The sequence below is a fragment of the Lampetra planeri genome, chromosome 65, assembly GCF_965212315.1.
Source record: "Lampetra planeri chromosome 65, kcLamPlan1.2.h2, whole genome shotgun sequence".
In the NCBI taxonomy this organism is placed as follows: Eukaryota; Metazoa; Chordata; class Hyperoartia; order Petromyzontiformes; family Petromyzontidae; genus Lampetra; species Lampetra planeri.
This window is the reverse complement of record NC_136171.1, coordinates 2,351,604-2,358,189: the sequence shown is the minus strand read 5'-3', so window position 1 is coordinate 2,358,189 and position 6,586 is coordinate 2,351,604. Positions and strand designations below refer to the sequence as shown.

Here is a 6,586-nt window from a genome sequence, read left to right as displayed (position 1 = left end):
ACAACCACCAACACCTCCACCACCAGCACCACCACCACAACTTTGTGTACAGTACCTGTACAGTGCGTACAGTGTCGTACAGTCCCGCGCGAGTCGCTTCGCGCTCACCTGGCGGCCGCGGACTCGTCCACTGCCGCTCCAAGACGGGGGGGGCGGGGCCGGGGGGGGTGGGGGGGGGGCTGGGGGGGTGGGGGGGGGAGAGAAACCCCCTCCACTCCCCACTCTATATCCTTGTTGTTGTTGGTTGTTGTTGTTGTTGGTTGTTGTTGTTGTTGTTGTGATCGCCGTGGTGGTGATTGCTGACGCCCTCCGGCGGGTCTCTGTGCTGCGCCGAATGGTGCCCTCCACTGTCACCCAACATTCCTCTGACCCCCCACCCCCCACCCCTGCCCCCTCCCCCCTCACCCTCACCCACACTCCCCCTCACCCACCCACACGCCTCCCCCCACCCCCCTCCAACCGCACCCCCACCCCGCCCCCCACCCCCCTCCCATGCACCCCCATCCACACCAATCCCCCCCGTCTCGAAGTCGCCTCTTGGATTCGCCCGGAGGTGACGTCACGGCTCACCTTGGGCCGCGTGGAGAGGGGGGGGCACAGGAGTGAGTGAGTGACAAAGCGAGTGAGTGACAGGGTGAGTAAGTGATAGGGTGAGTGAGTGACAGAGTGAGTGACAGAGTGAGTGACAGAGTGAGTGACAGGGTGAGTGAGTGACAGAGTGAGTGACAGAGTTAGTGAGTGACAGGGTGAGTGACAGAGTGAGTGAGTGACAGAGTGAGTGAGTGACAGGGTGAGTGACAGTGTGAGTGAGTGACAGGTGTAAGTGAGTGACAGAGTGAATGACAGAGTGAGTGAGTGACAGAGTGAGTGACAGAGTGAGTGAGTGAGTGACAGGGTGAGTGACAGAGTGAGTGAGTGACAGGTGTGAGTGAGTGACAGGGTGAGTGAGTGACAGAGTGAGTAACAGAGTTAGTGAGTGACAGAGTTAGTGAGTGACAGAGTGAGTGACAGGGTAAGTGACAGAGTGAGTGAGTGACAGGGTGAGTGAGTGACAGTGAGTGAGTGACAGAGTGAGTGACAGAGTGAGTGAGTGACAGAGTGAGTGACAGGGTGAGTGAGTGACAAGTTTGAGTGAATAACAATGTTTATTGACACTGCAGGTGGAATCCGATTAGCAATAAAGCGTTTTGTTCACAGATGCCCAGTAGGGGCAGGTCAGAACGTTACAGCAACAAACATTACACAAATACGATGGGAGCACAAAGTTTCGGAGAGGCTCACTGACCTATTAACTTCATTTTCAGAAGCGACTTGGCCACTAATGATAGCCCAACGAAGTGGCTTGTCGCGTGGAAATTCATATCAGCCACCAGCTCTAAGTAATCTTCAATGCATGCTTCTGAGATGGATGAGGACGCAACTAAACTGTTAAACTACTTCTAGATTTGAAGTTCAAATCTATAATTATTAATTCCCTCTACGGGGAGGATTTTCACTTATCTGTTAAGAGTTTTTGACAGACGACGATACGGGAAGTCACAGCTTTTCGAGACGCTAACCTGATACGGCAATTTTGCTGTGACGGTTCCACCTGAAGACGGAAGCTTGTGTTGCCTCCGAAACGTCGTGATTTAATGTAGTTGTTTTTTCATTTATGTTTTACCTACGTGTTAAACTACTTTTATTTTTTATTTTATCAGGTAAAGCTCTTTCTTAGAAGCGGCCTGCCCACAATTAATAGCCCAACGAAGTGTCTTATCACGTGGAAATGTTTTTTTTTTAATCCTTTATTAAATCCTTTATATTAAGTTCACTTGCTTGCTTGCTTGCGCACTTACGACCGTGCAAATCTTTCGGTCGTTTTTTTACCCACTTCCTGTGATCCAATCGAGCTGATAATTTACACACAGACTCGTTGTGCGTGACAATTTATTTTCGTGAAATTTTTTTTCCAAAATTTGACACTTTTTAGGAAAAAAAAATTATATTTAATTACCAATTGCTTAATGGTGGCAGGAAATCATCTGACCCATAGGTGGCAGCCATCTCAAGCCAGAGGACGAGAGGACTCTAGCACGCATATCAAGGATTTATAGTGAAAAACTTAGTTTTTACGGGTTAATTTTTCTTCCGCCAAATACTCTAAACGCGTTTCTAAATGTGGAGGGGGAGAAAACACCGCAGGACCTGAAGAAAAATCCACGCGACCACGGGCAGAGAGAGAGAGACACGCAAACTCAAAATATACAGCAGCAGGCGTCAGGGTCGTGATCGAACCCACGACCTGTAAACCAGGCGAGGTAGTTAACATCTCCTAGCCACCGTGATGATGATGATGAGAGAGAGAGACACAAACTCCAAATATACAGCAGCAGGCGTCAGGGTCGGGATCGAACCCACGACCTCCTGTATACCAGGCGAGGTAGTTAACATCTCCTAGCCACCGTGATGATGATGAGAGAGACGCAACCTCTACATATACAGCAGGCGTCTGGTTTGGGATCGAACCTACGATCTCCTGTATACCAGGCGAGGTAGTTAACATCTCATAGCCACCGTGATGATGACGATGATGATGAAAGAGACATGCAGACTCCAAATATACCGCACGCGTCTGGGTCGGGATCGAACCTACGACCTCCTGCACACCAGGCGAGGTAGTTAACATCTCCCCCCTGAGCCCGGAGCCAGCGGACCTACTCCAGCCACTGGCTTTGGACGTTGCAGACTTGGTGACCCAAGTTTGCTGGCTAAACGCTAAATGCTAAACGCCAGGCTGCGTGCCCATCTCGCCGCCCATCCAGTTGCAGAGACGCACACGTCTTGAATACCTCTGAGCAGTCTCCGTCGCGGTGCTGCTGCTGCTGCTAAGGAGCACTTTCACTGGTAGCAACCTCCTGGTTACACCAGCCCACAGGGGATTATTGTGTCCGTCCGTCTGTCGTGCAGGGAGGGGCTGGGTGGGGAGGGAGGGGCTGGGTGGGGAGGGTGGGGAGGGGCTGGGTGGGGAGGGTGGGGCTGGGTAGGGAGCAGAGGGTGGGGCTGGGTGGGGAGGGTGGGGAGGGGCTGGGTGGGGAGGGTGGGGCTGGGTGAGGAGGGGAGGGTGGGGAGGGTAGGGCTTGGGTGGAAGGTGGGAGGGGTGGGGCTGGGTGGGGGTGGGGCTGGGTGGGGAGGGGCTGGGTGGGGAGGGGCTGGTCACCCCGTGGTGCCCTTATAAAACTCAACGTTTAACCTACTCACGCCGGCTTGTGCCCGCCCTCACAGTCGGCCATATTTGCGGAATACACCACGCCGCCGTTGACCCTGCAGGCCATTGACCGAGCAACCCAACGTTCCTACCAGCTCCCTCCGCAGGACAATGTGTTTTTGTGTCCGAGCAGCAACCGTCACAGCAACACAAGTTGCCACTAGATGGCAGTGACCCATACAGCCAGCTATGGCTGCAGGGTTTGGTGGTACATGTTGTTGACGTTTATTGTGAAAATTCGGTCACAGTTCCTATGATCACTGTTTCGTTGCTATTTAAAGCTTTCGTGACTGCAGGGATTCATATTCTTGTATCTTTCAGTAAAGTCACGTAGAAGGGAAATAATAAAATATAGTTTTTTTTGTTTTATTATTTCCCTTCTACGTGACTTTACTGAAAGATCAAGAATATGTTTCATTGCTTTTGTGGCTTTATTTTGGTGATTTCGAAAAGTTTTTTGGCTTGGCCATGTTTGTTTGTTGTAGTACGGAGTTAGACTGATGGCCTTAATCTAAGTTGTCTTGTGGTTGTTGTTGTTGTTGTTTGACTTGCATCCCACTGGAATTTTTGCACACAGTGTTGGTGTACCGTGCTTTTTCTGCAATATTTTGCTGTCTTTTCTTGGATTTTCTGTTTGCGCTTAGTCATATAGTCAATTTAAGATGTTTTCTTGTTCATGTTTTTGTTTTTTTGTTGCACCCGATTCAAGAGCCGAACGGCTCACAGGGCTATACCTAATAAATGAACTTGAACTTGAATGACAGCACCATATCAATCTGAAGTGTCAAAAAAACGTTGATTTTTTTTTGATAACCGGGAGAGTACTTGATATACCAGGATGAGAGTCTAATTTGGCAAAGTGAGTCGCTGAGTGAATGAGTGGCTTAGCGGGTGAATGAGTAAGTGGGCCAGTGGGATTGTAGGTGAGTATGTAGTTGATTGAGTTTCAATTTTCTAGCTGATTTTGTATAACCAGTTGAGGACTCAAGATACCAGCATTAGAGTCTCATTTTGCAAAGTGAGTTGCTGAGTGAATGAGTGGATTAGCGGGTGAATGAGTGAGTGGGTCAGTGGGATTGTCGGCGAATATGTAGATGATTGAGTGATGTGATGATTGAGTTTCAATTTTCTGGCTGATTTTGTATAACCAGTTAAAAACTCAAACTACCAGGATGAGAGAGCCTCATTTGGCAAAGTGAGTGGCTGAGTGAATGAGTGGGTTACTAGGTGAATGAGTGAGTTGGTCAGTGGGATTGTCGGTGAATAGGTAGATGATTGAGTGATGTGATGGTTGAGTTTCAATTTTCTAGCTGATTTTGTATAACCATATTCTGGGGTCATTCGGTAAAGTCACGTAGATAGGTTAAAAGAAAATAACTACGAAAAAACTACGACGTTTTGATCGCAACACAAGCAATCGTCATCAGGAAAAAAAATAGCGGGAAAGCATTATTTTCTTTGAACCTATCTACGTGACTTTACCGAAAGTCCCAAGAATATGGATTCCTGCAGTCACGAAAGCTTCAAGTCGAGATTCGTTTCACCAGTTGAGAACTCAGGAGACAAGGGTGAGAGTCTCATTTGGCAAAGTGAGTGGTTGAGTGAATGTTGTGGGTTAATGCGTGAATGAGTGAGTACATAAGATTGTAGGTGAGTATAGTTAGATGATTTTGTGATTTGATTATTTAGTTTACGGTTGATTTTGTGATTACCAGGCGAGTTCTCCAGAAACCTGGACCTGAGTTACATTTGCAAAAGTAAGTGGTTGAGTGGATTGAGTGGGTTAATGGGTGAATGAGTGATTGAGTAAGTGAGATGGGGGGGGGGGGGGAGTTTTGTTTGACCATACTTCACCACTCTGGTCAGCGTGAGGTGGGGTGAGCCAATGCAGCGTTGATTGTGAAAAACAGCTTAACAGCTCATCGGATTACTGCCAGGTGAAAATACATATTCTGATTCTGATAGTCTTATTACAATCCTCTACTTAAAACCCTTAGAGTAATCTTAGGGGTTTTTAAAATACGTATTTTTGTTTTAAATATATCTAATATATTATCTTAGGATTTCAATAATATCCTGGCCAAATCATTAGAGTAGAGTGCATTGAATAGCAGGAGCACAATTGGAATCGTTAAAGCGATTTTAGATTAGATCCATGATCAGACTTACGTGCTAAATTTGCTACTTCTACATCTGCAGAGCGTGAAGAACCAGTGGCATCTACATCTGCAGAGCGTGAAGAACCAGTGGCATCTACATCTTCAGAGCATGAAGAACCAGTGGCATCTACATCTGCAGAGCGTGAAGAACCAGTGGCATCTACATCTTCAGAGCATGAAGAACCAGTGGCATCTACATCTTCAGAGCATGAAGAACCAGTGGCATCTACATCTGCAGAGCGTGAAGAACCAGTGGCATCTACATCTGCAGAGCGTGAAGAACCAGTGGCATCTACATCTTCAGAGCATGAAGAACCAGTGGCATCTAAATCTGCAAAGTGTGAAGAACCAGTGGCATCTACATCTGCAGAACGTGAAGAACCAGTGGCATCTGCATCTGCAGAGTGTGAAGAACCAGTGGCATCTACATCTGCAGAACGTGAAGAACCAGTGGCATCTACATCTGCAGAGTGTGAAGAACCAGTGGCATCTACATCTGCAGAGTGTGAAGAACCAGTGGCATCTACATCTGCAGAACGTGAAGAACCAGTGGCATCTACATCTGCAGAGTGTGAAGAACCAGTGGCATCTACATCTGCAGAGTGTGAAGAACCAGTGGCATCTACATCTGCAGAACGTGAAGAACCAGTGGCATCTACATCTGCAGAGTGTGAAGAACCAGTGGCATCTACATCTGCAGAGCGTGAAGAACCAGCGGCATCTACATCTGCAGAACATGAAGAACCAGTGGCATCTACATCTGCAGAGCGTGAAGAACCAGTGGCATCTACATCTGCAGAGCGTGAAGAACCAGTGGCATCTACATCTGCAGAACGTGAAAAACCAGTGGCATCTACATCTGCAGAACGTGAAGAACCAGTGGCATCTAAATCTGCAGAACGTGAAGAACCAGTGGCATCTACATCTGCAGAACGTGAAAAACCAATGGCATCTACATCTGCAGAACGTGAAGAACCAGTGGCATCTACATCTGCAGAGCGTGAAGAACCAGTGGCATCTACATCTGCAGAACGTGAAGAACCAGTGGCATCTACATCTGCAGAGTGTGAAGAACCAGTGGCATCTACATCTGCAGAACGTGAAGAACCAGTGGCATCTACATCTGCAGAACTTGAAGAATCAGTGGCATCTACATCTGCAGAGCGTGAAGAACCAGTGG

The 6,586-nt window shown here is 47.9% G+C and overlaps 2 protein-coding genes across 2 annotated transcripts in view; one reads left to right on the top strand and one right to left on the bottom strand.

The window, feature by feature from the left end:
• Positions 1-142, bottom strand: part of LOC144737178 (uncharacterized) — a 22,314-nt gene extending 22,172 nt beyond the window's left edge. The window contains exon 1 of the mRNA XM_078619900.1: positions 56-142. The gene's annotated coding sequence lies outside the window, so the exon portion shown is untranslated. The remainder of the gene's footprint in view (positions 1-55) is intronic.
• LOC144737186 (MAM and LDL-receptor class A domain-containing protein 1-like) overlaps positions 1-6,586 on the top strand; it is a 328,015-nt gene that overhangs the window by 74,342 nt on the left and 247,087 nt on the right. The gene's annotated exons all lie outside the window — the stretch shown is intronic.